This window comes from Cupressus sempervirens, chromosome 3, assembly GCF_028749045.1.
Source record: "Cupressus sempervirens isolate cs-2001-9-10 chromosome 3, ASM2874904v1, whole genome shotgun sequence".
In the NCBI taxonomy this organism is placed as follows: Eukaryota; Viridiplantae; Streptophyta; class Pinopsida; order Cupressales; family Cupressaceae; genus Cupressus; species Cupressus sempervirens.
In genome coordinates, this window is record NC_143120.1 from 586,007,156 (window position 1) to 586,032,987 (window position 25,832).

At 39.1% G+C, this 25,832-nt stretch overlaps 24 non-coding genes across 24 annotated transcripts; all 24 read left to right on the forward strand.

Annotated features, from left to right (window-relative positions):
* Positions 1 to 323: 323 nt before the first annotated feature.
* Positions 324 to 442, forward strand: LOC149567937 (5S ribosomal RNA). Its single transcript, XR_016363085.1, has one exon. It is a non-coding gene; the product is annotated as a 5S ribosomal RNA (ribosomal RNA).
* Positions 443 to 1,393: 951 nt separating this feature from the next.
* On the forward strand, positions 1,394 to 1,512 carry LOC149567938 (5S ribosomal RNA). The gene has a single exon (XR_016363086.1). It is a non-coding gene; the product is annotated as a 5S ribosomal RNA (ribosomal RNA).
* Positions 1,513 to 2,463: 951 nt separating this feature from the next.
* On the forward strand, positions 2,464 to 2,582 carry LOC149567939 (5S ribosomal RNA). The gene has a single exon (XR_016363087.1). It is a non-coding gene; the product is annotated as a 5S ribosomal RNA (ribosomal RNA).
* Positions 2,583 to 3,534: 952 nt separating this feature from the next.
* LOC149567940 (5S ribosomal RNA) lies at positions 3,535 to 3,653 on the forward strand. Its single transcript, XR_016363089.1, has one exon. It is a non-coding gene; the product is annotated as a 5S ribosomal RNA (ribosomal RNA).
* A 951-nt stretch (positions 3,654 to 4,604) lies between these two features.
* On the forward strand, positions 4,605 to 4,723 carry LOC149567941 (5S ribosomal RNA). The gene has a single exon (XR_016363270.1). It is a non-coding gene; the product is annotated as a 5S ribosomal RNA (ribosomal RNA).
* Positions 4,724 to 5,674: 951 nt separating this feature from the next.
* On the forward strand, positions 5,675 to 5,793 carry LOC149567942 (5S ribosomal RNA). The gene has a single exon (XR_016363271.1). It is a non-coding gene; the product is annotated as a 5S ribosomal RNA (ribosomal RNA).
* A 951-nt stretch (positions 5,794 to 6,744) lies between these two features.
* LOC149567943 (5S ribosomal RNA) lies at positions 6,745 to 6,863 on the forward strand. Its single transcript, XR_016363229.1, has one exon. It is a non-coding gene; the product is annotated as a 5S ribosomal RNA (ribosomal RNA).
* Positions 6,864 to 7,814: 951 nt separating this feature from the next.
* LOC149567944 (5S ribosomal RNA) lies at positions 7,815 to 7,933 on the forward strand. The gene has a single exon (XR_016363222.1). It is a non-coding gene; the product is annotated as a 5S ribosomal RNA (ribosomal RNA).
* Positions 7,934 to 8,884: 951 nt separating this feature from the next.
* Positions 8,885 to 9,003, forward strand: LOC149567945 (5S ribosomal RNA). Its single transcript, XR_016363090.1, has one exon. It is a non-coding gene; the product is annotated as a 5S ribosomal RNA (ribosomal RNA).
* Positions 9,004 to 9,954: 951 nt separating this feature from the next.
* LOC149567946 (5S ribosomal RNA) lies at positions 9,955 to 10,073 on the forward strand. The gene has a single exon (XR_016363091.1). It is a non-coding gene; the product is annotated as a 5S ribosomal RNA (ribosomal RNA).
* A 951-nt stretch (positions 10,074 to 11,024) lies between these two features.
* On the forward strand, positions 11,025 to 11,143 carry LOC149567947 (5S ribosomal RNA). The gene has a single exon (XR_016363092.1). It is a non-coding gene; the product is annotated as a 5S ribosomal RNA (ribosomal RNA).
* A 951-nt stretch (positions 11,144 to 12,094) lies between these two features.
* Positions 12,095 to 12,213, forward strand: LOC149567948 (5S ribosomal RNA). The gene has a single exon (XR_016363093.1). It is a non-coding gene; the product is annotated as a 5S ribosomal RNA (ribosomal RNA).
* Positions 12,214 to 13,164: 951 nt separating this feature from the next.
* LOC149567949 (5S ribosomal RNA) lies at positions 13,165 to 13,283 on the forward strand. The gene has a single exon (XR_016363094.1). It is a non-coding gene; the product is annotated as a 5S ribosomal RNA (ribosomal RNA).
* A 951-nt stretch (positions 13,284 to 14,234) lies between these two features.
* LOC149567950 (5S ribosomal RNA) lies at positions 14,235 to 14,353 on the forward strand. The gene has a single exon (XR_016363095.1). It is a non-coding gene; the product is annotated as a 5S ribosomal RNA (ribosomal RNA).
* A 951-nt stretch (positions 14,354 to 15,304) lies between these two features.
* LOC149567951 (5S ribosomal RNA) lies at positions 15,305 to 15,423 on the forward strand. Its single transcript, XR_016363096.1, has one exon. It is a non-coding gene; the product is annotated as a 5S ribosomal RNA (ribosomal RNA).
* Positions 15,424 to 16,374: 951 nt separating this feature from the next.
* LOC149567952 (5S ribosomal RNA) lies at positions 16,375 to 16,493 on the forward strand. Its single transcript, XR_016363097.1, has one exon. It is a non-coding gene; the product is annotated as a 5S ribosomal RNA (ribosomal RNA).
* Positions 16,494 to 17,444: 951 nt separating this feature from the next.
* Positions 17,445 to 17,563, forward strand: LOC149567953 (5S ribosomal RNA). Its single transcript, XR_016363098.1, has one exon. It is a non-coding gene; the product is annotated as a 5S ribosomal RNA (ribosomal RNA).
* Positions 17,564 to 18,514: 951 nt separating this feature from the next.
* On the forward strand, positions 18,515 to 18,633 carry LOC149567954 (5S ribosomal RNA). The gene has a single exon (XR_016363099.1). It is a non-coding gene; the product is annotated as a 5S ribosomal RNA (ribosomal RNA).
* A 951-nt stretch (positions 18,634 to 19,584) lies between these two features.
* Positions 19,585 to 19,703, forward strand: LOC149567955 (5S ribosomal RNA). The gene has a single exon (XR_016363100.1). It is a non-coding gene; the product is annotated as a 5S ribosomal RNA (ribosomal RNA).
* A 951-nt stretch (positions 19,704 to 20,654) lies between these two features.
* Positions 20,655 to 20,773, forward strand: LOC149567956 (5S ribosomal RNA). Its single transcript, XR_016363101.1, has one exon. It is a non-coding gene; the product is annotated as a 5S ribosomal RNA (ribosomal RNA).
* Positions 20,774 to 21,724: 951 nt separating this feature from the next.
* Positions 21,725 to 21,843, forward strand: LOC149567957 (5S ribosomal RNA). The gene has a single exon (XR_016363102.1). It is a non-coding gene; the product is annotated as a 5S ribosomal RNA (ribosomal RNA).
* Positions 21,844 to 22,794: 951 nt separating this feature from the next.
* LOC149567958 (5S ribosomal RNA) lies at positions 22,795 to 22,913 on the forward strand. Its single transcript, XR_016363103.1, has one exon. It is a non-coding gene; the product is annotated as a 5S ribosomal RNA (ribosomal RNA).
* A 951-nt stretch (positions 22,914 to 23,864) lies between these two features.
* LOC149567959 (5S ribosomal RNA) lies at positions 23,865 to 23,983 on the forward strand. The gene has a single exon (XR_016363227.1). It is a non-coding gene; the product is annotated as a 5S ribosomal RNA (ribosomal RNA).
* A 951-nt stretch (positions 23,984 to 24,934) lies between these two features.
* Positions 24,935 to 25,053, forward strand: LOC149567960 (5S ribosomal RNA). Its single transcript, XR_016363104.1, has one exon. It is a non-coding gene; the product is annotated as a 5S ribosomal RNA (ribosomal RNA).
* Positions 25,054 to 25,832: the final 779 nt, after the last annotated feature.

Genomic DNA, 25,832 nt, shown 5'->3' on the forward strand with positions numbered 1-25,832 from the left:
TATCGAGCTGTTTTCTGAAGCATTTTTTTTCTTCTCCTGATTTTTGTAGTTATTTATGTATTTATCTGTAGCTTAACTTAACAGTGGTGTGCAGGACGTTTTGAAAAATCTATAGTTAAATTTATAAATTTATAAAAAGAAAAATTTTTTATAAAAAAAACCGAGTGCCGGATAAGGTGCGTTCTCAGTGTCGAAGTGATTTTTACTCTCCCGTGCATTCTGGGTGCTCGATAAGGTGCGCTCCGAGTGCTCCATAAGGCGCGTCCTATACAAGGTTGCATTATGATGCATGGGCTAACACGAGGGTGTGAGAGTTTGATGTCGGGTGCGATCATACCAGCGTTAGTGCACCGGATCCCATCAGAACTCCGCAGTTAAGCGCGCTTGGGCCGGAGTAGTACTGGGATGGGTGACCTCCCGGGAAGTCCCGGTGTTGCACCCTTCTTTTACTTTTTTGAGCAACTTATGCCGAAATTTCTACCGACTTTGCTGACATTTGCATAGCTTAATTTCTTTCATTGTAATATCGTTTGGATTTTAAATATGCATTCATTTAGCATACTATATTTCTTCATTTCTTAGATTGATAATTGCATCTCTCATCTAGATTAATTGCACTTTCATTTACCTACATAAATCCTTCGTTCTAGAGGTCCGGTTGCCCGATTCTTGTTCTGAGAGCAAAGGCATAATCTTTCTAGTTAGAAGGCAACATGTCGCTTTGTTAGACTTTTCGAATAAAGAATACAATGTTTATTTCGGGATGATCTCGCGGGTAATGACCATGTTGAAGTGTATGTGAGGATTAGAGGCCCCCAATTTCACATATACATTTTCTGCATTTTTTTTGTTTTGTCCATACAAGCTTCCAGATTTTCGCATGAGAAAGCTATTTTTTTGCACAAAGACTTGAAGATTTTGCATCTTCCTCTACACTTTCTCGAGAAAAAAAGTTCGTAATTGTGTGGGTTCTCGCGCTATGCACACGATTTTTCTTGCGCAGGTCTGTGCATGAATTCGCACATAATTTTGCAACAGTAATGCAGAATATAGTTTTTCAAGTTCCAGTTTATCGAGCTGTTTTCTGAAGCATTTTTTTTCTTCTCCTGATTTTTGTAGTTATTTATGTATTTATCTGTAGCTTAACTTAACAGTGGTGTGCAGGACGTTTTGAAAAATCTATAGTTAAATTTATAAATTTATAAAAAGAAAAATTTTTTATAAAAAAAACCGAGTGCCGGATAAGGTGCGTTCTCAGTGTCGAAGTGATTTTTACTCTCCCGTGCATTCTGGGTGCTCGATAAGGTGCGCTCCGAGTGCTCCATAAGGCGCGTCCTATACAAGGTTGCATTATGATGCATGGGGTAACACGAGGGTGTGAGAGTTTGATGTCGGGTGCGATCATACCAGCGTTAGTGCACCGGATCCCATCAGAACTCCGCAGTTAAGCGCGCTTGGGCCGGAGTAGTACTGGGATGGGTGACCTCCCGGGAAGTCCCGGTGTTGCACCCTTCTTTTACTTTTTTGAGCAACTTATGCCGAAATTTCTACCGACTTTGCTGACATTTGCATAGCTTAATTTCTTTCATTGTAATATCGTTTGGATTTTAAATATGCATTCATTTAGCATACTATATTTCTTCATTTCTTAGATTGATAATTGCATCTCTCATCTAGATTAATTGCACTTTCATTTACCTACATAAATCCTTCGTTCTAGAGGTCCGGTTGCCCGATTCTTGTTCTGAGAGCAAAGGCATAATCTTTCTAGTTAGAAGGCAACATGTCGCTTTGTTAGACTTTTCGAATAAAGAATACAATGTTTATTTCGGGATGATCTCGCGGGTAATGACCATGTTGAAGTGTATGTGAGGATTAGAGGCCCCCAATTTCACATATACATTTTCTGCATTTTTTTTGTTTTGTCCATACAAGCTTCCAGATTTTCGCATGAGAAAGCTATTTTTTTGCACAAAGACTTGAAGATTTTGCATCTTCCTCTACACTTTCTCGAGCAAAAAAGTTCGTAATTGTGTGGGTTCTCGCGCTATGCACACGATTTTTCTTGCGCAGGTCTGTGCATGAATTCGCACATAATTTTGCAACAGTAATGCAGAATATAGTTTTTCAAGTTCCAGTTTATCGAGCTGTTTTCTGAAGCATTTTTTTTCTTCTCCTGATTTTTGTAGTTATTTATGTATTTATCTGTAGCTTAACTTAACAGTGGTGTGCAGGACGTTTTGAAAAATCTATAGTTAAATTTATAAATTTATAAAAAGAAAAATTTTTTATAAAAAAAACCGAGTGCCGGATAAGGTGCGTTCTCAGTGTCGAAGTGATTTTTACTCTCCCGTGCATTCTGGGTGCTCGATAAGGTGCGCTCCGAGTGCTCCATAAGGCGCGTCCTATACAAGGTTGCATTATGATGCATGGGCTAACACGAGGGTGTGAGAGTTTGATGTCGGGTGCGATCATACCAGCGTTAGTGCACCGGATCCCATCAGAACTCCGCAGTTAAGCGCGCTTGGGCCGGAGTAGTACTGGGATGGGTGACCTCCCGGGAAGTCCCGGTGTTGCACCCTTCTTTTACTTTTTTGAGCAACTTATGCCGAAATTTCTACCGACTTTGCTGACATTTGCATAGCTTAATTTCTTTCATTGTAATATCGTTTGGATTTTAAATATGCATTCATTTAGCATACTATATTTCTTCATTTCTTAGATTGATAATTGCATCTCTCATCTAGATTAATTGCACTTTCATTTACCTACATAAATCCTTCGTTCTAGAGGTCCGGTTGCCCGATTCTTGTTCTGAGAGCAAAGGCATAATCTTTCTAGTTAGAAGGCAACATGTCGCTTTGTTAGACTTTTCGAATAAAGAATACAATGTTTATTTCGGGATGATCTCGCGGGTAATGACCATGTTGAAGTGTATGTGAGGATTAGAGGCCCCCAATTTCACATATACATTTTCTGCATTTTTTTTGTTTTGTCCATACAAGCTTCCAGATTTTCGCATGAGAAAGCTATTTTTTTGCACAAAGACTTGAAGATTTTGCATCTTCCTCTACACTTTCTCGAGCAAAAAAGTTCGTAATTGTGTGGGTTCTCGCGCTATGCACACGATTTTTCTTGCGCAGGTCTGTGCATGAATTCGCACATAATTTTGCAACAGTAATGCAGAATATAGTTTTTCAAGTTCCAGTTTATCGAGCTGTTTTCTGAAGCATTTTTTTTTCTTCTTCTGATTTTTGTAGTTATTTATGTATTTATCTGTAGCTTAACTTAACAGTGGTGTGCAGGACGTTTTGAAAAATCTACAGATAAATTTATAAATTTATAAAAAGAAAAATTTTTTATAAAAAAAACCGAGTGCCGGATAAGGTGCGTTCTCAGTGTCGAAGTGATTTTTACTCTCCCGTGCATTCTGGGTGCTCGATAAGGTGCGCTCCGAGTGCTCCATAAGGCGCGTCCTATACAAGGTTGCATTATGATGCATGGGCTAACACGAGGGTGTGAGAGTTTGATGTCGGGTGCGATCATACCAGCGTTAGTGCACCGGATCCCATCAGAACTCCGCAGTTAAGCGCGCTTGGGCCGGAGTAGTACTGGGATGGGTGACCTCCCGGGAAGTCCCGGTGTTGCACCCTTCTTTTACTTTTTTGAGCAACTTATGCCGAAATTTCTACCGACTTTGCTGACATTTGCATAGCTTAATTTCTTTCATTGTAATATCGTTTGGATTTTAAATATGCATTCATTTAGCATACTATATTTCTTCATTTCTTAGATTGATAATTGCATCTCTCATCTAGATTAATTGCACTTTCATTTACCTACATAAATCCTTCGTTCTAGAGGTCCGGTTGCCCGATTCTTGTTCTGAGAGCAAAGGCATAATCTTTCTAGTTAGAAGGCAACATGTCGCTTTGTTAGACTTTTCGAATAAAGAATACAATGTTTATTTCGGGATGATCTCGCGGGTAATGACCATGTTGAAGTGTATGTGAGGATTAGAGGCCCCCAATTTCACATATACATTTTCTGCATTTTTTTTGTTTTGTCCATACAAGCTTCCAGATTTTCGCATGAGAAAGCTATTTTTTTGCACAAAGACTTGAAGATTTTGCATCTTCCTCTACACTTTCTCGAGCAAAAAAGTTCGTAATTGTGTGGGTTCTCGCGCTATGCACACGATTTTTCTTGCGCAGGTCTGTGCATGAATTCGCACATAATTTTGCAACAGTAATGCAGAATATAGTTTTTCAAGTTCCAGTTTATCGAGCTGTTTTCTGAAGCATTTTTTTTCTTCTTCTGATTTTTGTAGTTATTTATGTATTTATCTGTAGCTTAACTTAACAGTGGTGTGCAGGACGTTTTGAAAAATCTACAGTTAAATTTATAAATTTATAAAAAGAAAAATTTTTTATAAAAAAAATCGAGTGCCGGATAAGGTGCGTTCTCAGTGTCGAAGTGATTTTTACTCTCCCGTGCATTCTGGGTGCTCGATAAGGTGCGCTCCGAGTGCTCCATAAGGCGCGTCCTATACAAGGTTGCATTATGATGCATGGGCTAACACGAGGGTGTGAGAGTTTGATGTCGGGTGCGATCATACCAGCGTTAGTGCACCGGATCCCATCAGAACTCCGCAGTTAAGCGCGCTTGGGCCGGAGTAGTACTGGGATGGGTGACCTCCCGGGAAGTCCTGGTGTTGCACCCTTCTTTTACTTTTTTGAGCAACTTATGCCGAAATTTCTACCGACTTTGCTGACATTTGCATAGCTTAATTTCTTTCATTGTAATATCGTTTGGATTTTAAATATGCATTCATTTAGCATACTATATTTCTTCATTTCTTAGATTGATAATTGCATCTCTCATCTAGATTAATTGCACTTTCATTTACCTACATAAATCCTTCGTTCTAGAGGTCCGGTTGCCCGATTCTTGTTCTGAGAGCAAAGGCATAATCTTTCTAGTTAGAAGGCAGCATGTCGCTTTGTTAGACTTTTCGAATAAAGAATACAATGTTTATTTCGGGATGATCTCGCGGGTAATGACCATGTTGAAGTGTATGTGAGGATTAGAGGCCCCCAATTTCACATATACATTTTCTGCATTTTTTTTGTTTTGTCCATACAAGCTTCCAGATTTTCGCATGAGAAAGCTATTTTTTTGCACAAAGACTTGAAGATTTTGCATCTTCCTCTACACTTTCTCGAGCAAAAAAGTTCGTAATTGTGTGGGTTCTCGCGCTATGCACACGATTTTTCTTGCGCAGGTCTGTGCATGAATTCGCACATAATTTTGCAACAGTAATGCAGAATATAGTTTTTCAAGTTCCAGTTTATCGAGCTGTTTTCTGAAGCATTTTTTTTCTTCTTCTGATTTTTGTAGTTATTTATGTATTTATCTGTAGCTTAACTTAACAGTGGTGTGCAGGACGTTTTGAAAAATCTACAGTTAAATTTATAAATTTATAAAAAGAAAAATTTTTTATAAAAAAAACCGAGTGCCGGATAAGGTGCGTTCTCAGTGTCGAAGTGATTTTTACTCTCCCGTGCATTCTGGGTGCTCGATAAGGTGCGCTCCGAGTGCTCCATAAGGCGCGTCCTATACAAGGTTGCATTATGATGCATGGGCTAACACGAGGGTGTGAGAGTTTGATGTCGGGTGCGATCATACCAGCGTTAGTGCACCGGATCCCATCAGAACTCCGCAGTTAAGCGCGCTTGGGCCGGAGTAGTACTGGGATGGGTGACCTCCCGGGAAGTCCTGGTGTTGCACCCTTCTTTTACTTTTTTGAGCAACTTATGCCGAAATTTCTACCGACTTTGCTGACATTTGCATAGCTTAATTTCTTTCATTGTAATATCGTTTGGATTTTAAATATGCATTCATTTAGCATACTATATTTCTTCATTTCTTAGATTGATAATTGCATCTCTCATCTAGATTAATTGCACTTTCATTTACCTACATAAATCCTTCGTTCTAGAGGTCCGGTTGCCCGATTCTTGTTCTGAGAGCAAAGGCATAATCTTTCTAGTTAGAAGGCAACATGTCGCTTTGTTAGACTTTTCGAATAAAGAATACAATGTTTATTTCGGGATGATCTCGCGGGTAATGACCATGTTGAAGTGTATGTGAGGATTAGAGGCCCCCAATTTCACATATACATTTTCTGCATTTTTTTTGTTTTGTCCATACAAGCTTCCAGATTTTCGCATGAGAAAGCTATTTTTTTGCACAAAGACTTGAAGATTTTGCATCTTCCTCTACACTTTCTCGAGCAAAAAAGTTCGTAATTGTGTGGGTTCTCGCGCTATGCACACGATTTTTCTTGCGCAGGTCTGTGCATGAATTCGCACATAATTTTGCAACAGTAATGCAGAATATAGTTTTTCAAGTTCCAGTTTATCGAGCTGTTTTCTGAAGCATTTTTTTTCTTCTTCTGATTTTTGTAGTTATTTATGTATTTATCTGTAGCTTAACTTAACAGTGGTGTGCAGGACGTTTTGAAAAATCTACAGTTAAATTTATAAATTTATAAAAAGAAAAATTTTTTATAAAAAAAACCGAGTGCCGGATAAGGTGCGTTCTCAGTGTCGAAGTGATTTTTACTCTCCCGTGCATTCTGGGTGCTCGATAAGGTGCGCTCCGAGTGCTCCATAAGGCGCGTCCTATACAAGGTTGCATTATGATGCATGGGCTAACACGAGGGTGTGAGAGTTTGATGTCGGGTGCGATCATACCAGCGTTAGTGCACCGGATCCCATCAGAACTTCGCAGTTAAGCGCGCTTGGGCCGGAGTAGTACTGGGATGGGTGACCTCCCGGGAAGTCCCGGTGTTGCACCCTTCTTTTACTTTTTTGAGCAACTTATGCCGAAATTTCTACCGACTTTGCTGACATTTGCATAGCTTAATTTCTTTCATTGTAATATCGTTTGGATTTTAAATATGCATTCATTTAGCATACTATATTTCTTCATTTCTTAGATTGATAATTGCATCTCTCATCTAGATTAATTGCACTTTCATTTACCTACATAAATCCTTCGTTCTAGAGGTCCGGTTGCCCGATTCTTGTTCTGAGAGCAAAGGCATAATCTTTCTAGTTAGAAGGCAGCATGTCGCTTTGTTAGACTTTTCGAATAAAGAATACAATGTTTATTTCGGGATGATCTCGCGGGTAATGACCATGTTGAAGTGTATGTGAGGATTAGAGGCCCCCAATTTCACATATACATTTTCTGCATTTTTTTTGTTTTGTCCATACAAGCTTCCAGATTTTCGCATCAGAAAGCTATTTTTTTGCACAAAGACTTGAAGATTTTGCATCTTCCTCTACACTTTCTCGAGCAAAAAAGTTCGTAATTGTGTGGGTTCTCGCGCTATGCACACGATTTTTCTTGCGCAGGTCTGTGCATGAATTCGCACATAATTTTGCAACAGTAATGCAGAATATAGTTTTTCAAGTTCCAGTTTATCGAGCTGTTTTCTGAAGCATTTTTTTTCTTCTTCTGATTTTTGTAGTTATTTATGTATTTATCTGTAGCTTAACTTAACAGTGGTGTGCAGGACGTTTTGAAAAATCTACAGTTAAATTTATAAATTTATAAAAAGAAAAATTTTTTATAAAAAAAACCGAGTGCCGGATAAGGTGCGTTCTCAGTGTCGAAGTGATTTTTACTCTCCCGTGCATTCTGGGTGCTCGATAAGGTGCGCTCCGAGTGCTCCATAAGGCGCGTCCTATACAAGGTTGCATTATGATGCATGGGCTAACACGAGGGTGTGAGAGTTTGATTTCGGGTGCGATCATACCAGCGTTAGTGCACCGGATCCCATTAGAACTCCGCAGTTAAGCGCGCTTGGGCCGGAGTAGTACTGGGATGGGTGACCTCCCGGGAAGTCCCGGTGTTGCACCCTTCTTTTACTTTTTTGAGCAACTTATGCCGAAATTTCTACCGACTTTGCTGACATTTGCATAGCTTAATTTCTTTCATTGTAATATCGTTTGGATTTTAAATATGCATTCATTTAGCATACTATATTTCTTCATTTCTTAGATTGATAATTGCATCTCTCATCTAGATTAATTGCACTTTCATTTACCTACATAAATCCTTCGTTCTAGAGGTCCGGTTGCCCGATTCTTGTTCTGAGAGCAAAGGCATAATCTTTCTAGTTAGAAGGCAACATGTCGCTTTGTTAGACTTTTCGAATAAAGAATACAATGTTTATTTCGGGATGATCTCGCGGGTAATGACCATGTTGAAGTGTATGTGAGGATTAGAGGCCCCCAATTTCACATATACATTTTCTGCATTTTTTTTGTTTTGTCCATACAAGCTTCCAGATTTTCGCATGAGAAAGCTATTTTTTTGCACAAAGACTTGAAGATTTTGCATCTTCCTCTACACTTTCTCGAGCAAAAAAGTTCGTGATTGTGTGGGTTCTCGCGCTATGCACACGATTTTTCTTGCGCAGGTATGTGCATGAATTCGCACATAATTTTGCAACAGTAATGCAGAATATAGTTTTTCAAGTTCCAGTTTATCGAGCTGTTTTCTGAAGCATTTTTTTTCTTCTTCTGATTTTTGTAGTTATTTATGTATTTATCTGTAGCTTAACTTAACAGTGGTGTGCAGGACGTTTTGAAAAATCTACAGTTAAATTTATAAATTTATAAAAAGAAAAATTTTTTATAAAAAAAACCGAGTGCCGGATAAGGTGCGTTCTCAGTGTCGAAGTGATTTTTACTCTCCCGTGCATTCTGGGTGCTCGATAAGGTGCGCTCCGAGTGCTCCATAAGGCGCGTCCTATACAAGGTTGCATTATGATGCATGGGCTAACACGAGGGTGTGAGAGTTTGATGTCGGGTGCGATCATACCAGCGTTAGTGCACCGGATCCCATCAGAACTCCGCAGTTAAGCGCGCTTGGGCCGGAGTAGTACTGGGATGGGTGACCTCCCGGGAAGTCCCGGTGTTGCACCCTTCTTTTACTTTTTTGAGCAACTTATGCCGAAATTTCTACCGACTTTGCTGACATTTGCATAGCTTAATTTCTTTCATTGTAATATCGTTTGGATTTTAAATATGCATTCATTTAGCATACTATATTTCTTCATTTCTTAGATTGATAATTGCATCTCTCATCTAGATTAATTGCACTTTCATTTACCTACATAAATCCTTCGTTCTAGAGGTCCGGTTGCCCGATTCTTGTTCTGAGAGCAAAGGCATAATCTTTCTAGTTAGAAGGCAGCATGTCGCTTTGTTAGACTTTTCGAATAAAGAATACAATGTTTATTTCGGGATGATCTCGCGGGTAATGACCATGTTGAAGTGTATGTGAGGATTAGAGGCCCCCAATTTCACATATACATTTTCTGCATTTTTTTTGTTTTGTCCATACAAGCTTCCAGATTTTCGCATGAGAAAGCTATTTTTTTGCACAAAGACTTGAAGATTTTGCATCTTCCTCTACACTTTCTCGAGCAAAAAAGTTCGTGATTGTGTGGGTTCTCGCGCTATGCACACGATTTTTCTTGCGCAGGTCTGTGCATGAATTCGCACATAATTTTGCAACAGTAATGCAGAATATAGTTTTTCAAGTTCCAGTTTATCGAGCTGTTTTCTGAAGCATTTTTTTTCTTCTTCTGATTTTTGTAGTTATTTATGTATTTATCTGTAGCTTAACTTAACAGTGGTGTGCAGGACGTTTTGAAAAATCTACAGTTAAATTTATAAATTTATAAAAAGAAAAATTTTTTATAAAAAAAACCGAGTGCCGGATAAGGTGCGTTCTCAGTGTCGAAGTGATTTTTACTCTCCCGTGCATTCTGGGTGCTCGATAAGGTGCGCTCCGAGTGCTCCATAAGGCGCGTCCTATACAAGGTTGCATTATGATGCATGGGCTAACACGAGGGTGTGAGAGTTTGATGTCGGGTGCGATCATACCAGCGTTAGTGCACCGGATCCCATCAGAACTCCGCAGTTAAGCGCGCTTGGGCCGGAGTAGTACTGGGATGGGTGACCTCCCGGGAAGTCCCGGTGTTGCACCCTTCTTTTACTTTTTTGAGCAACTTATGCCGAAATTTCTACCGACTTTGCTGACATTTGCATAGCTTAATTTCTTTCATTGTAATATCGTTTGGATTTTAAATATGCATTCATTTAGCATACTATATTTCTTCATTTCTTAGATTGATAATTGCATCTCTCATCTAGATTAATTGCACTTTCATTTACCTACATAAATCCTTCGTTCTAGAGGTCCGGTTGCCCGATTCTTGTTCTGAGAGCAAAGGCATAATCTTTCTAGTTAGAAGGCAGCATGTCGCTTTGTTAGACTTTTCGAATAAAGAATACAATGTTTATTTCGGGATGATCTCGCGGGTAATGACCATGTTGAAGTGTATGTGAGGATTAGAGGCCCCCAATTTCACATATACATTTTCTGCATTTTTTTTGTTTTGTCCATACAAGCTTCCAGATTTTCGCATGAGAAAGCTATTTTTTTGCACAAAGACTTGAAGATTTTGCATCTTCCTCTACACTTTCTCGAGCAAAAAAGTTCGTGATTGTGTGGGTTCTCGCGCTATGCACACGATTTTTCTTGCGCAGGTCTGTGCATGAATTCGCACATAATTTTGCAACAGTAATGCAGAATATAGTTTTTCAAGTTCCAGTTTATCGAGCTGTTTTCTGAAGCATTTTTTTTCTTCTTCTGATTTTTGTAGTTATTTATGTATTTATCTGTAGCTTAACTTAACAGTGGTGTGCAGGACGTTTTGAAAAATCTACAGTTAAATTTATAAATTTATAAAAAGAAAAATTTTTTATAAAAAAAACCGAGTGCCGGATAAGGTGCGTTCTCAGTGTCGAAGTGATTTTTACTCTCCCGTGCATTCTGGGTGCTCGATAAGGTGCGCTCCGAGTGCTCCATAAGGCGCGTCCTATACAAGGTTGCATTATGATGCATGGGCTAACACGAGGGTGTGAGAGTTTGATGTCGGGTGCGATCATACCAGCGTTAGTGCACCGGATCCCATCAGAACTCCGCAGTTAAGCGCGCTTGGGCCGGAGTAGTACTGGGATGGGTGACCTCCCGGGAAGTCCCGGTGTTGCACCCTTCTTTTACTTTTTTGAGCAACTTATGCCGAAATTTCTACCGACTTTGCTGACATTTGCATAGCTTAATTTCTTTCATTGTAATATCGTTTGGATTTTAAATATGCATTCATTTAGCATACTATATTTCTTCATTTCTTAGATTGATAATTGCATCTCTCATCTAGATTAATTGCACTTTCATTTACCTACATAAATCCTTCGTTCTAGAGGTCCGGTTGCCCGATTCTTGTTCTGAGAGCAAAGGCATAATCTTTCTAGTTAGAAGGCAGCATGTCGCTTTGTTAGACTTTTCGAATAAAGAATACAATGTTTATTTCGGGATGATCTCGCGGGTAATGACCATGTTGAAGTGTATGTGAGGATTAGAGGCCCCCAATTTCACATATACATTTTCTGCATTTTTTTTGTTTTGTCCATACAAGCTTCCAGATTTTCGCATGAGAAAGCTATTTTTTTGCACAAAGACTTGAAGATTTTGCATCTTCCTCTACACTTTCTCGAGCAAAAAAGTTCGTGATTGTGTGGGTTCTCGCGCTATGCACACGATTTTTCTTGCGCAGGTCTGTGCATGAATTCGCACATAATTTTGCAACAGTAATGCAGAATATAGTTTTTCAAGTTCCAGTTTATCGAGCTGTTTTCTGAAGCATTTTTTTTCTTCTTCTGATTTTTGTAGTTATTTATGTATTTATCTGTAGCTTAACTTAACAGTGGTGTGCAGGACGTTTTGAAAAATCTACAGTTAAATTTATAAATTTATAAAAAGAAAAATTTTTTATAAAAAAAACCGAGTGCCGGATAAGGTGCGTTCTCAGTGTCGAAGTGATTTTTACTCTCCCGTGCATTCTGGGTGCTCGATAAGGTGCACTCCGAGTGCTCCATAAGGCGCGTCCTATACAAGGTTGCATTATGATGCATGGGCTAACACGAGGGTGTGAGAGTTTGATGTCGGGTGCGATCATACCAGCGTTAGTGCACCGGATCCCATCAGAACTCCGCAGTTAAGCGCGCTTGGGCCGGAGTAGTACTGGGATGGGTGACCTCCCGGGAAGTCCCGGTGTTGCACCCTTCTTTTACTTTTTTGAGCAACTTATGCCGAAATTTCTACCGACTTTGCTGACATTTGCATAGCTTAATTTCTTTCATTGTAATATCGTTTGGATTTTAAATATGCATTCATTTAGCATACTATATTTCTTCATTTCTTAGATTGATAATTGCATCTCTCATCTAGATTAATTGCACTTTCATTTACCTACATAAATCCTTCGTTCTAGAGGTCCGGTTGCCCGATTCTTGTTCTGAGAGCAAAGGCATAATCTTTCTAGTTAGAAGGCAACATGTCGCTTTGTTAGACTTTTCGAATAAAGAATACAATGTTTATTTCGGGATGATCTCGCGGGTAATGACCATGTTGAAGTGTATGTGAGGATTAGAGGCCCCCAATTTCACATATACATTTTCTGCATTTTTTTTGTTTTGTCCATACAAGCTTCCAGATTTTCGCATGAGAAAGCTATTTTTTTGCACAAAGACTTGAAGATTTTGCATCTTCCTCTACACTTTCTCGAGCGAAAAAGTTCGTGATTGTGTGGGTTCTCGCGCTATGCACACGATTTTTCTTGCGCAGGTCTGTGCATGAATTCGCACATAATTTTGCAACAGTAATGCAGAATATAGTTTTTCAAGTTCCAGTTTATCGAGCTGTTTTCTGAAGCATTTTTTTTCTTCTTCTGATTTTTGTAGTTATTTATGTATTTATCTGTAGCTTAACTTAACAGTGGTGTGCAGGACGTTTTGAAAAATCTACAGTTAAATTTATAAATTTATAAAAAGAAAAATTTTTTATAAAAAAAACCGAGTGCCGGATAAGGTGCGTTCTCAGTGTCGAAGTGATTTTTACTCTCCCGTGCATTCTGGGTGCTCGATAAGGTGCGCTCCGAGTGCTCCATAAGGCGCGTCCTATACAAGGTTGCATTATGATGCATGGGCTAACACGAGGGTGTGAGAGTTTGATGTCGGGTGCGATCATACCAGCGTTAGTGCACCGGATCCCATCAGAACTCCGCAGTTAAGCGCGCTTGGGCCGGAGTAGTACTGGGATGGGTGACCTCCCGGGAAGTCCCGGTGTTGCACCCTTCTTTTACTTTTTTGAGCAACTTATGCCGAAATTTCTACCGACTTTGCTGACATTTGCATAGCTTAATTTCTTTCATTGTAATATCGTTTGGATTTTAAATATGCATTCATTTAGCATACTATATTTCTTCATTTCTTAGATTGATAATTGCATCTCTCATCTAGATTAATTGCACTTTCATTTACCTACATAAATCCTTCGTTCTAGAGGTCCGGTTGCCCGATTCTTGTTCTGAGAGCAAAGGCATAATCTTTCTAGTTAGAAGGCAACATGTCGCTTTGTTAGACTTTTCGAATAAAGAATACAATGTTTATTTCGGGATGATCTCGCGGGTAATGACCATGTTGAAGTGTATGTGAGGATTAGAGGCCCCCAATTTCACATATACATTTTCTGCATTTTTTTTGTTTTGTCCATACAAGCTTCCAGATTTTCGCATGAGAAAGCTATTTTTTTGCACAAAGACTTGAAGATTTTGCATCTTCCTCTACACTTTCTCGAGCGAAAAAGTTCGTAATTGTGTGGGTTCTCGCGCTATGCACACGATTTTTCTTGCGCAGGTCTGTGCATGAATTCGCACATAATTTTGCAACAGTAATGCAGAATATAGTTTTTCAAGTTCCAGTTTATCGAGCTGTTTTCTGAAGCATTTTTTTTCTTCTTCTGATTTTTGTAGTTATTTATGTATTTATCTGTAGCTTAACTTAACAGTGGTGTGCAGGACGTTTTGAAAAATCTACAGTTAAATTTATAAATTTATAAAAAGAAAAATTTTTTATAAAAAAAACCGAGTGCCGGATAAGGTGCGTTCTCAGTGTCGAAGTGATTTTTACTCTCCCGTGCATTCTGGGTGCTCGATAAGGTGCGCTCCGAGTGCTCCATAAGGCGCGTCCTATACAAGGTTGCATTATGATGCATGGGCTAACACGAGGGTGTGAGAGTTTGATGTCGGGTGCGATCATACCAGCGTTAGTGCACCGGATCCCATCAGAACTCCGCAGTTAAGCGCGCTTGGGCCGGAGTAGTACTGGGATGGGTGACCTCCCGGGAAGTCCCGGTGTTGCACCCTTCTTTTACTTTTTTGAGCAACTTATGCCGAAATTTCTACCGACTTTGCTGACATTTGCATAGCTTAATTTCTTTCATTGTAATATCGTTTGGATTTTAAATATGCATTCATTTAGCATACTATATTTCTTCATTTCTTAGATTGATAATTGCATCTCTCATCTAGATTAATTGCACTTTCATTTACCTACATAAATCCTTCGTTCTAGAGGTCCGGTTGCCCGATTCTTGTTCTGAGAGCAAAGGCATAATCTTTCTAGTTAGAAGGCAACATGTCGCTTTGTTAGACTTTTCGAATAAAGAATACAATGTTTATTTCGGGATGATCTCGCGGGTAATGACCATGTTGAAGTGTATGTGAGGATTAGAGGCCCCCAATTTCACATATACATTTTCTGCATTTTTTTTGTTTTGTCCATACAAGCTTCCAGATTTTCGCATGAGAAAGCTATTTTTTTGCACAAAGACTTGAAGATTTTGCATCTTCCTCTACACTTTCTCGAGCGAAAAAGTTCGTAATTGTGTGGGTTCTCGCGCTATGCACACGATTTTTCTTGCGCAGGTCTGTGCATGAATTCGCACATAATTTTGCAACAGTAATGCAGAATATAGTTTTTCAAGTTCCAGTTTATCGAGCTGTTTTCTGAAGCATTTTTTTTCTTCTTCTGATTTTTGTAGTTATTTATGTATTTATCTGTAGCTTAACTTAACAGTGGTGTGCAGGACGTTTTGAAAAATCTACAGTTAAATTTATAAATTTATAAAAAGAAAAATTTTTTATAAAAAAAACCGAGTGCCGGATAAGGTGCGTTCTCAGTGTCGAAGTGATTTTTACTCTCCCGTGCATTCTGGGTGCTCGATAAGGTGCGCTCCGAGTGCTCCATAAGGCGCGTCCTATACAAGGTTGCATTATGATGCATGGGCTAACACGAGGGTGTGAGAGTTTGATGTCGGGTGCGATCATACCAGCGTTAGTGCACCGGATCCCATCAGAACTCCGCAGTTAAGCGCGCTTGGGCCGGAGTAGTACTGGGATGGGTGACCTCCCGGGAAGTCCCGGTGTTGCACCCTTCTTTTACTTTTTTGAGCAACTTATGCCGAAATTTCTACCGACTTTGCTGACATTTGCATAGCTTAATTTCTTTCATTGTAATATCGTTTGGATTTTAAATATGCATTCATTTAGCATACTATATTTCTTCATTTCTTAGATTGATAATTGCATCTCTCATCTAGATTAATTGCACTTTCATTTACCTACATAAATCCTTCGTTCTAGAGGTCCGGTTGCCCGATTCTTGTTCTGAGAGCAAAGGCATAATCTTTCTAGTTAGAAGGCAACATGTCGCTTTGTTAGACTTTTCGAATAAAGAATACAATGTTTATTTCGGGATGATCTCGCGGGTAATGACCATGTTGAAGTGTATGTGAGGATTAGAGGCCCCCAATTTCACATATACATTTTCTGCATTTTTTTTGTTTTGTCCATACAAGCTTCCAGATTTTCGCATGAGAAAGCTATTTTTTTGCACAAAGACTTGAAGATTTTGCATCTTCCTCTACACTTTCTCGAGCGAAAAAGTTCGTAATTGTGTGGGTTCTCGCGCTATGCACACGATTTTTCTTGCGCAGGTCTGTGCATGAATTCGCACATAATTTTGCAACAGTAATGCAGAATATAGTTTTTCAAGTTCCAGTTTATCGAGCTGTTTTCTGAAGCATGTTTTTTCTTCTTCTGATTTTTGTAGTTATTTATGTATTTATCTGTAGCTTAACTTAACAGTGGTGTGCAGGACGTTTTGAAAAATCTACAGTTAAATTTATAAATTTATAAAAAGAAAAATTTTTTATAAAAAAAACCGAGTGCCGGATAAGGTGCGTTCTCAGTGTCGAAGTGATTTTTACTCTCCCGTGCATTCTGGGTGCTCGATAAGGTGCGCTCCGAGTGCTCCATAAGGCGCGTCCTATACAAGGTTGCATTATGATGCATGGGCTAACACGAGGGTGTGAGAGTTTGATGTCGGGTGCGATCATACCAGCGTTAGTGCACCGGATCCCATCAGAACTCCGCAGTTAAGCGCGCTTGGGCCGGAGTAGTACTGGGATGGGTGACCTCCCGGGAAGTCCCGGTGTTGCACCCTTCTTTTACTTTTTTGAGCAACTTATGCCGAAATTTCTACCGACTTTGCTGACATTTGCATAGCTTAATTTCTTTCATTGTAATATCGTTTGGATTTTAAATATGCATTCATTTAGCATACTATATTTCTTCATTTCTTAGATTGATAATTGCATCTCTCATCTAGATTAATTGCACTTTCATTTACCTACATAAATCCTTCGTTCTAGAGGTCCGGTTGCCCGATTCTTGTTCTGAGAGCAAAGGCATAATCTTTCTAGTTAGAAGGCAACATGTCGCTTTGTTAGACTTTTCGAATAAAGAATACAATGTTTATTTCGGGATGATCTCGCGGGTAATGACCATGTTGAAGTGTATGTGAGGATTAGAGGCCCCCAATTTCACATATACATTTTCTGCATTTTTTTTGTTTTGTCCATACAAGCTTCCAGATTTTCGCATGAGAAAGCTATTTTTTTGCACAAAGACTTGAAGATTTTGCATCTTCCTCTACACTTTCTCGAGCGAAAAAGTTCGTAATTGTGTGGGTTCTCGCGCTATGCACACGATTTTTCTTGCGCAGGTCTGTGCATGAATTCGCACATAATTTTGCAACAGTAATGCAGAATATAGTTTTTCAAGTTCCAGTTTATCGAGCTGTTTTCTGAAGCATTTTTTTTCTTCTTCTGATTTTTGTAGTTATTTATGTATTTATCTGTAGCTTAACTTAACAGTGGTGTGCAGGACGTTTTGAAAAATCTACAGTTAAATTTATAAATTTATAAAAAGAAAAATTTTTTATAAAAAAAACCGAGTGCCGGATAAGGTGCGTTCTCAGTGTCGAAGTGATTTTTACTCTCCCGTGCATTCTGGGTGCTCGATAAGGTGCGCTCCGAGTGCTCCATAAGGCGCGTCCTATACAAGGTTGCATTATGATGCATGGGCTAACACGAGGGTGTGAGAGTTTGATGTCGGGTGCGATCATACCAGCGTTAGTGCACCGGATCCCATCAGAACTCCGCAGTTAAGCGCGCTTGGGCCGGAGTAGTACTGGGATGGGTGACCTCCCGGGAAGTCCCGGTGTTGCACCCTTCTTTTACTTTTTTGAGCAACTTATGCCGAAATTTCTACCGACTTTGCTGACATTTGCATAGCTTAATTTCTTTCATTGTAATATCGTTTGGATTTTAAATATGCATTCATTTAGCATACTATATTTCTTCATTTCTTAGATTGATAATTGCATCTCTCATCTAGATTAATTGCACTTTCATTTACCTACATAAATCCTTCGTTCTAGAGGTCCGGTTGCCCGATTCTTGTTCTGAGAGCAAAGGCATAATCTTTCTAGTTAGAAGGCAACATGTCGCTTTGTTAGACTTTTCGAATAAAGAATACAATGTTTATTTCGGGATGATCTCGCGGGTAATGACCATGTTGAAGTGTATGTGAGGATTAGAGGCCCCCAATTTCACATATACATTTTCTGCATTTTTTTTGTTTTGTCCATACAAGCTTCCAGATTTTCGCATGAGAAAGCTATTTTTTTGCACAAAGACTTGAAGATTTTGCATCTTCCTCTACACTTTCTCGAGCAAAAAAGTTCGTAATTGTGTGGGTTCTCGCGCTATGCACACGATTTTTCTTGCGCAGGTCTGTGCATGAATTCGCACATAATTTTGCAACAGTAATGCAGAATATAGTTTTTCAAGTTCCAGTTTATCGAGCTGTTTTCTGAAGCATTTTTTTTCTTCTTCTGATTTTTGTAGTTATTTATGTATTTATCTGTAGCTTAACTTAACAGTGGTGTGCAGGACGTTTTGAAAAATCTACAGTTAAATTTATAAATTTATAAAAAGAAAAATTTTTTATAAAAAAAACCGAGTGCCGGATAAGGTGCGTTCTCAGTGTCGAAGTGATTTTTACTCTCCCGTGCATTCTGGGTGCTCGATAAGGTGCGCTCCGAGTGCTCCATAAGGCGCGTCCTATACAAGGTTGCATTATGATGCATGGGCTAACACGAGGGTGTGAGAGTTTGATGTCGGGTGCGATCATACCAGCGTTAGTGCACCGGATCCCATCAGAACTCCGCAGTTAAGCGCGCTTGGGCCGGAGTAGTACTGGGATGGGTGACCTCCCGGGAAGTCCCGGTGTTGCACCCTTCTTTTACTTTTTTGAGCAACTTATGCCGAAATTTCTACCGACTTTGCTGACATTTGCATAGCTTAATTTCTTTCATTGTAATATCGTTTGGATTTTAAATATGCATTCATTTAGCATACTATATTTCTTCATTTCTTAGATTGATAATTGCATCTCTCATCTAGATTAATTGCACTTTCATTTACCTACATAAATCCTTCGTTCTAGAGGTCCGGTTGCCCGATTCTTGTTCTGAGAGCAAAGGCATAATCTTTCTAGTTAGAAGGCAACATGTCGCTTTGTTAGACTTTTCGAATAAAGAATACAATGTTTATTTCGGGATGATCTCGCGGGTAATGACCATGTTGAAGTGTATGTGAGGATTAGAGGCCCCCAATTTCACATATACATTTTCTGCATTTTTTTTGTTTTGTCCATACAAGCTTCCAGATTTTCGCATGAGAAAGCTATTTTTTTGCACAAAGACTTGAAGATTTTGCATCTTCCTCTACACTTTCTCGAGCAAAAAAGTTCGTAATTGTGTGGGTTCTCGCGCTATGCACACGATTTTTCTTGCGCAGGTCTGTGCATGAATTCGCACATAATTTTGCAACAGTAATGCAGAATATAGTTTTTCAAGTTCCAGTTTATCGAGCTGTTTTCTGAAGCATTTTTTTTCTTCTTCTGATTTTTGTAGTTATTTATGTATTTATCTGTAGCTTAACTTAACAGTGGTGTGCAGGACGTTTTGAAAAATCTACAGTTAAATTTATAAATTTATAAAAAGAAAAATTTTTTATAAAAAAAACCGAGTGCCGGATAAGGTGCGTTCTCAGTGTCGAAGTGATTTTTACTCTCCCGTGCATTCTGGGTGCTCGATAAGGTGCGCTCCGAGTGCTCCATAAGGCGCGTCCTATACAAGGTTGCATTATGATGCATGGGCTAACACGAGGGTGTGAGAGTTTGATGTCGGGTGCGATCATACCAGCGTTAGTGCACCGGATCCCATCAGAACTCCGCAGTTAAGCGCGCTTGGGCCGGAGTAGTACTGGGATGGGTGACCTCCCGGGAAGTCCCGGTGTTGCACCCTTCTTTTACTTTTTTGAGCAACTTATGCCGAAATTTCTACCGACTTTGCTGACATTTGCATAGCTTAATTTCTTTCATTGTAATATCGTTTGGATTTTAAATATGCATTCATTTAGCATACTATATTTCTTCATTTCTTAGATTGATAATTGCATCTCTCATCTAGATTAATTGCACTTTCATTTACCTACATAAATCCTTCGTTCTAGAGGTCCGGTTGCCCGATTCTTGTTCTGAGAGCAAAGGCATAATCTTTCTAGTTAGAAGGCAACATGTCGCTTTGTTAGACTTTTCGAATAAAGAATACAATGTTTATTTCGGGATGATCTCGCGGGTAATGACCATGTTGAAGTGTATGTGAGGATTAGAGGCCCCCAATTTCACATATACATTTTCTGCATTTTTTTTGTTTTGTCCATACAAGCTTCCAGATTTTCGCATGAGAAAGCTATTTTTTTGCACAAAGACTTGAAGATTTTGCATCTTCCTCTACACTTTCTCGAGCAAAAAAGTTCGTAATTGTGTGGGTTCTCGCGCTATGCACACGATTTTTCTTGCGCAGGTCTGTGCATGAATTCGCACATAATTTTGCAACAGTAATGCAGAATATAGTTTTTCAAGTTCCAGTTTATCGAGCTGTTTTCTGAAGCATTTTTTTTCTTCTTCTGATTTTTGTAGTTATTTATGTATTTATCTGTAGCTTAACTTAACAGTGGTGTGCAGGACGTTTTGAAAAATCTACAGTTAAATTTATAAATTTATAAAAAGAAAAATTTTTTATAAAAAAAACCGAGTGCCGGATAAGGTGCGTTCTCAGTGTCGAAGTGATTTTTACTCTCCCGTGCATTCTGGGTGCTCGATAAGGTGCGCTCCGAGTGCTCCATAAGGCGCGTCCTATACAAGGTTGCATTATGATGCATGGGCTAACACGAGGGTGTGAGAGTTTGATGTCGGGTGCGATCATACCAGCGTTAGTGCACCGGATCCCATCAGAACTCCGCAGTTAAGCGCGCTTGGGCCGGAGTAGTACTGGGATGGGTGACCTCCCGGGAAGTCCCGGTGTTGCACCCTTCTTTTACTTTTTTGAGCAACTTATGCCGAAATTTCTACCGACTTTGCTGACATTTGCATAGCTTAATTTCTTTCATTGTAATATCGTTTGGATTTTAAATATGCATTCATTTAGCATACTATATTTCTTCATTTCTTAGATTGATAATTGCATCTCTCATCTAGATTAATTGCACTTTCATTTACCTACATAAATCCTTCGTTCTAGAGGTCCGGTTGCCCGATTCTTGTTCTGAGAGCAAAGGCATAATCTTTCTAGTTAGAAGGCAACATGTCGCTTTGTTAGACTTTTCGAATAAAGAATACAATGTTTATTTCGGGATGATCTCGCGGGTAATGACCATGTTGAAGTGTATGTGAGGATTAGAGGCCCCCAATTTCACATATACATTTTCTGCATTTTTTTTGTTTTGTCCATACAAGCTTCCAGATTTTCGCATGAGAAAGCTATTTTTTTGCACAAAGACTTGAAGATTTTGCATCTTCCTCTACACTTTCTCGAGCAAAAAAGTTCGTAATTGTGTGGGTTCTCGCGCTATGCACACGATTTTTCTTGCGCAGGTCTGTGCATGAATTCGCACATAATTTTGCAACAGTAATGCAGAATATAGTTTTTCAAGTTCCAGTTTATCGAGCTGTTTTCTGAAGCATTTTTTTTCTTCTTCTGATTTTTGTAGTTATTTATGTATTTATCTGTAGCTTAACTTAACAGTGGTGTGCAGGACGTTTTGAAAAATCTACAGTTAAATTTATAAATTTATAAAAAGAAAAATTTTTTATAAAAAAAACCGAGTGCCGGATAAGGTGCGTTCTCAGTGTCGAAGTGATTTTTACTCTCCCGTGCATTCTGGGTGCTCGATAAGGTGCGCTCCGAGTGCTCCATAAGGCGCGTCCTATACAAGGTTGCATTATGATGCATGGGCTAACACGAGGGTGTGAGAGTTTGATGTCGGGTGCGATCATACCAGCGTTAGTGCACCGGATCCCATCAGAACTCCGCAGTTAAGCGCGCTTGGGCCGGAGTAGTACTGGGATGGGTGACCTCCCGGGAAGTCCCGGTGTTGCACCCTTCTTTTACTTTTTTGAGCAACTTATGCCGAAATTTCTACCGACTTTGCTGACATTTGCATAGCTTAATTTCTTTCATTGTAATATCGTTTGGATTTTAAATATGCATTCATTTAGCATACTATATTTCTTCATTTCTTAGATTGATAATTGCATCTCTCATCTAGATTAATTGCACTTTCATTTACCTACATAAATCCTTCGTTCTAGAGGTCCGGTTGCCCGATTCTTGTTCTGAGAGCAAAGGCATAATCTTTCTAGTTAGAAGGCAACATGTCGCTTTGTTAGACTTTTCGAATAAAGAATACAATGTTTATTTCGGGATGATCTCGCGGGTAATGACCATGTTGAAGTGTATGTGAGGATTAGAGGCCCCCAATTTCACATATACATTTTCTGCATTTTTTTTGTTTTGTCCATACAAGCTTCCAGATTTTCGCATGAGAAAGCTATTTTTTTGCACAAAGACTTGAAGATTTTGCATCTTCCTCTACACTTTCTCGAGCAAAAAAGTTCGTAATTGTGTGGGTTCTCGCGCTATGCACACGATTTTTCTTGCGCAGGTCTGTGCATGAATTCGCACATAATTTTGCAACAGTAATGCAGAATATAGTTTTTCAAGTTCCAGTTTATCGAGCTGTTTTCTGAAGCATTTTTTTTCTTCTTCTGATTTTTGTAGTTATTTATGTATTTATCTGTAGCTTAACTTAACAGTGGTGTGCAGGACGTTTTGAAAAATCTACAGTTAAATTTATAAATTTATAAAAAGAAAAATTTTTTATAAAAAAAACCGAGTGCCGGATAAGGTGCGTTCTCAGTGTCGAAGTGATTTTTACTCTCCCGTGCATTCTGGGTGCTCGATAAGGTGCGCTCCGAGTGCTCCATAAGGCGCGTCCTATACAAGGTTGCATTATGATGCATGGGCTAACACGAGGGTGTGAGAGTTTGATGTCGGGTGCGATCATACCAGCGTTAGTGCACCGGATCCCATCAGAACTCCGCAGTTAAGCGCGCTTGGGCCGGAGTAGTACTGGGATGGGTGACCTCCCGGGAAGTCCCGGTGTTGCACCCTTCTTTTACTTTTTTGAGCAACTTATGCCGAAATTTCTACCGACTTTGCTGACATTTGCATAGCTTAATTTCTTTCATTGTAATATCGTTTGGATTTTAAATATGCATTCATTTAGCATACTATATTTCTTCATTTCTTAGATTGATAATTGCATCTCTCATCTAGATTAATTGCACTTTCATTTACCTACATAAATCCTTCGTTCTAGAGGTCCGGTTGCCCGATTCTTGTTCTGAGAGCAAAGGCATAATCTTTCTAGTTAGAAGGCAACATGTCGCTTTGTTAGACTTTTCGAATAAAGAATACAATGTTTATTTCGGGATGATCTCGCGGGTAATGACCATGTTGAAGTGTATGTGAGGATTAGAGGCCCCCAATTTCACATATACATTTTCTGCATTTTTTTTGTTTTGTCCATACAAGCTTCCAGATTTTCGCATGAGAAAGCTATTTTTTTGCACAAAGACTTGAAGATTTTGCATCTTCCTCTACACTTTCTCGAGCAAAAAAGTTCGTAATTGTGTGGGTTCTCGCGCTATGCACACGATTTTTCTTGCGCAGGTCTGTGCATGAATTCGCACATAATTTTGCAACAGTAATGCAGAATATAGTTTTTCAAGTTCCAGTTTATCGAGCTGTTTTCTGAAGCATTTTTTTTCTTCTTCTGATTTTTGTAGTTATTTATGTATTTATCTGTAGCTTAACTTAACAGTGGTGTGCAGGACGTTTTGAAAAATCTACAGTTAAATTTATAAATTTATAAAAAGAAAAATTTTTTATAAAAAAAACCGAGTGCCGGATAAGGTGCGTTCTCAGTGTCGAAGTGATTTTTACTCTCCCGTGCATTCTGGGTGCTCGATAAGGTGCGCTCCGAGTGCTCCATAAGGCGCGTCCTATACAAGGTTGCATTATGATGCATGGGCTAACACGAGGGTGTGAGAGTTTGATGTCGGGTGCGATCATACCAGCGTTAGTGCACCGGATCCCATCAGAACTCCGCAGTTAAGCGCGCTTGGGTCGGAGTAGTACTGGGATGGGTGACCTCCCGGGAAGTCCCGGTGTTGCACCCTTCTTTTACTTTTTTGAGCAACTTATGCCGAAATTTCTACCGACTTTGCTGACATTTGCATAGCTTAATTTCTTTCATTGTAATATCGTTTGGATTTTAAATATGCATTCATTTAGCATACTATATTTCTTCATTTCTTAGATTGATAATTGCATCTCTCATCTAGATTAATTGCACTTTCATTTACCTACATAAATCCTTCGTTCTAGAGGTCCGGTTGCCCGATTCTTGTTCTGAGAGCAAAGGCATAATCTTTCTAGTTAGAAGGCAACATGTCGCTTTGTTAGACTTTTCGAATAAAGAATACAATGTTTATTTCGGGATGATCTCGCGGGTAATGACCATGTTGAAGTGTATGTGAGGATTAGAGGCCCCCAATTTCACATATACATTTTCTGCATTTTTTTTGTTTTGTCCATACAAGCTTCCAGATTTTCGCATGAGAAAGCTATTTTTTTGCACAAAGACTTGAAGATTTTGCATCTTCCTCTACACTTTCTCGAGCAAAAAAGTTCGTAATTGTGTGGGTTCTCGCGCTATGCACACGATTTTTCTTGCGCAGGTCTGTGCATGAATTCGCACATAATTTTGCAACAGTAATGCAGAATATAGTTTTTCAAGTTCCAGTTTATCGAGCTGTTTTCTGAAGCATTTTTTTTCTTCTTCTGATTTTTGTAGTTATTTATGTATTTATCTGTAGCTTAACTTAACAGTGGTGTGCAGGACGTTTTGAAAAATCTACAGTTAAATTTATAAATTTATAAAAAGAAAAATTTTTTATAAAAAAAACCGAGTGCCGGATAAGGTGCGTTCTCAGTGTCGAAGTGATTTTTACTCTCCCGTGCATTCTGGGTGCTCGATAAGGTGCGCTCCGAGTGCTCCATAAGGCGCGTCCTATACAAGGTTGCATTATGATGCATGGGCTAACACGAGGGTGTGAGAGTTTGATGTCGGGTGCGATCATACCAGCGTTAGTGCACCGGATCCCATCAGAACTCCGCAGTTAAGCGCGCTTGGGCCGGAGTAGTACTGGGATGGGTGACCTCCCGGGAAGTCCCGGTGTTGCACCCTTCTCTTACTTTTTTGAGCAACTTATGCCGAAATTTCTACCGACTTTGCTGACATTTGCATAGCTTAATTTCTTTCATTGTAATATCGTTTGGATTTTAAATATGCATTCATTTAGCATACTATATTTCTTCATTTCTTAGATTGATAATTGCATCTCTCATCTAGATTAATTGCACTTTCATTTACCTACATAAATCCTTCGTTCTAGAGGTCCGGTTGCCCGATTCTTGTTCTGAGAGCAAAGGCATAATCTTTCTAGTTAGAAGGCAACATGTCGCTTTGTTAGACTTTTCGAATAAAGAATACAATGTTTATTTCGGGATGATCTCGCGGGTAATGACCATGTTGAAGTGTATGTGAGGATTAGAGGCCCCCAATTTCACATATACATTTTCTGCATTTTTTTTGTTTTGTCCATACAAGCTTCCAGATTTTCGCATGAGAAAGCTATTTTTTTGCACAAAGACTTGAAGATTTTGCATCTTCCTCTACACTTTCTCGAGCAAAAAAGTTCGTAATTGTGTGGGTTCTCGCGCTATGCACACGATTTTTCTTGCGCAGGTCTGTGCATGAATTCGCACATAATTTTGCAACAGTAATGCAGAATATAGTTTTTCAAGTTCCAGTTTATCGAGCTGTTTTCTGAAGCATTTTTTTTCTTCTTCTGATTTTTGTAGTTATTTATGTATTTATCTGTAGCTTAACTTAACAGTGGTGTGCAGGACGTTTTGAAAAATCTACAGTTAAATTTATAAATTTATAAAAAGAAAAATTTTTTA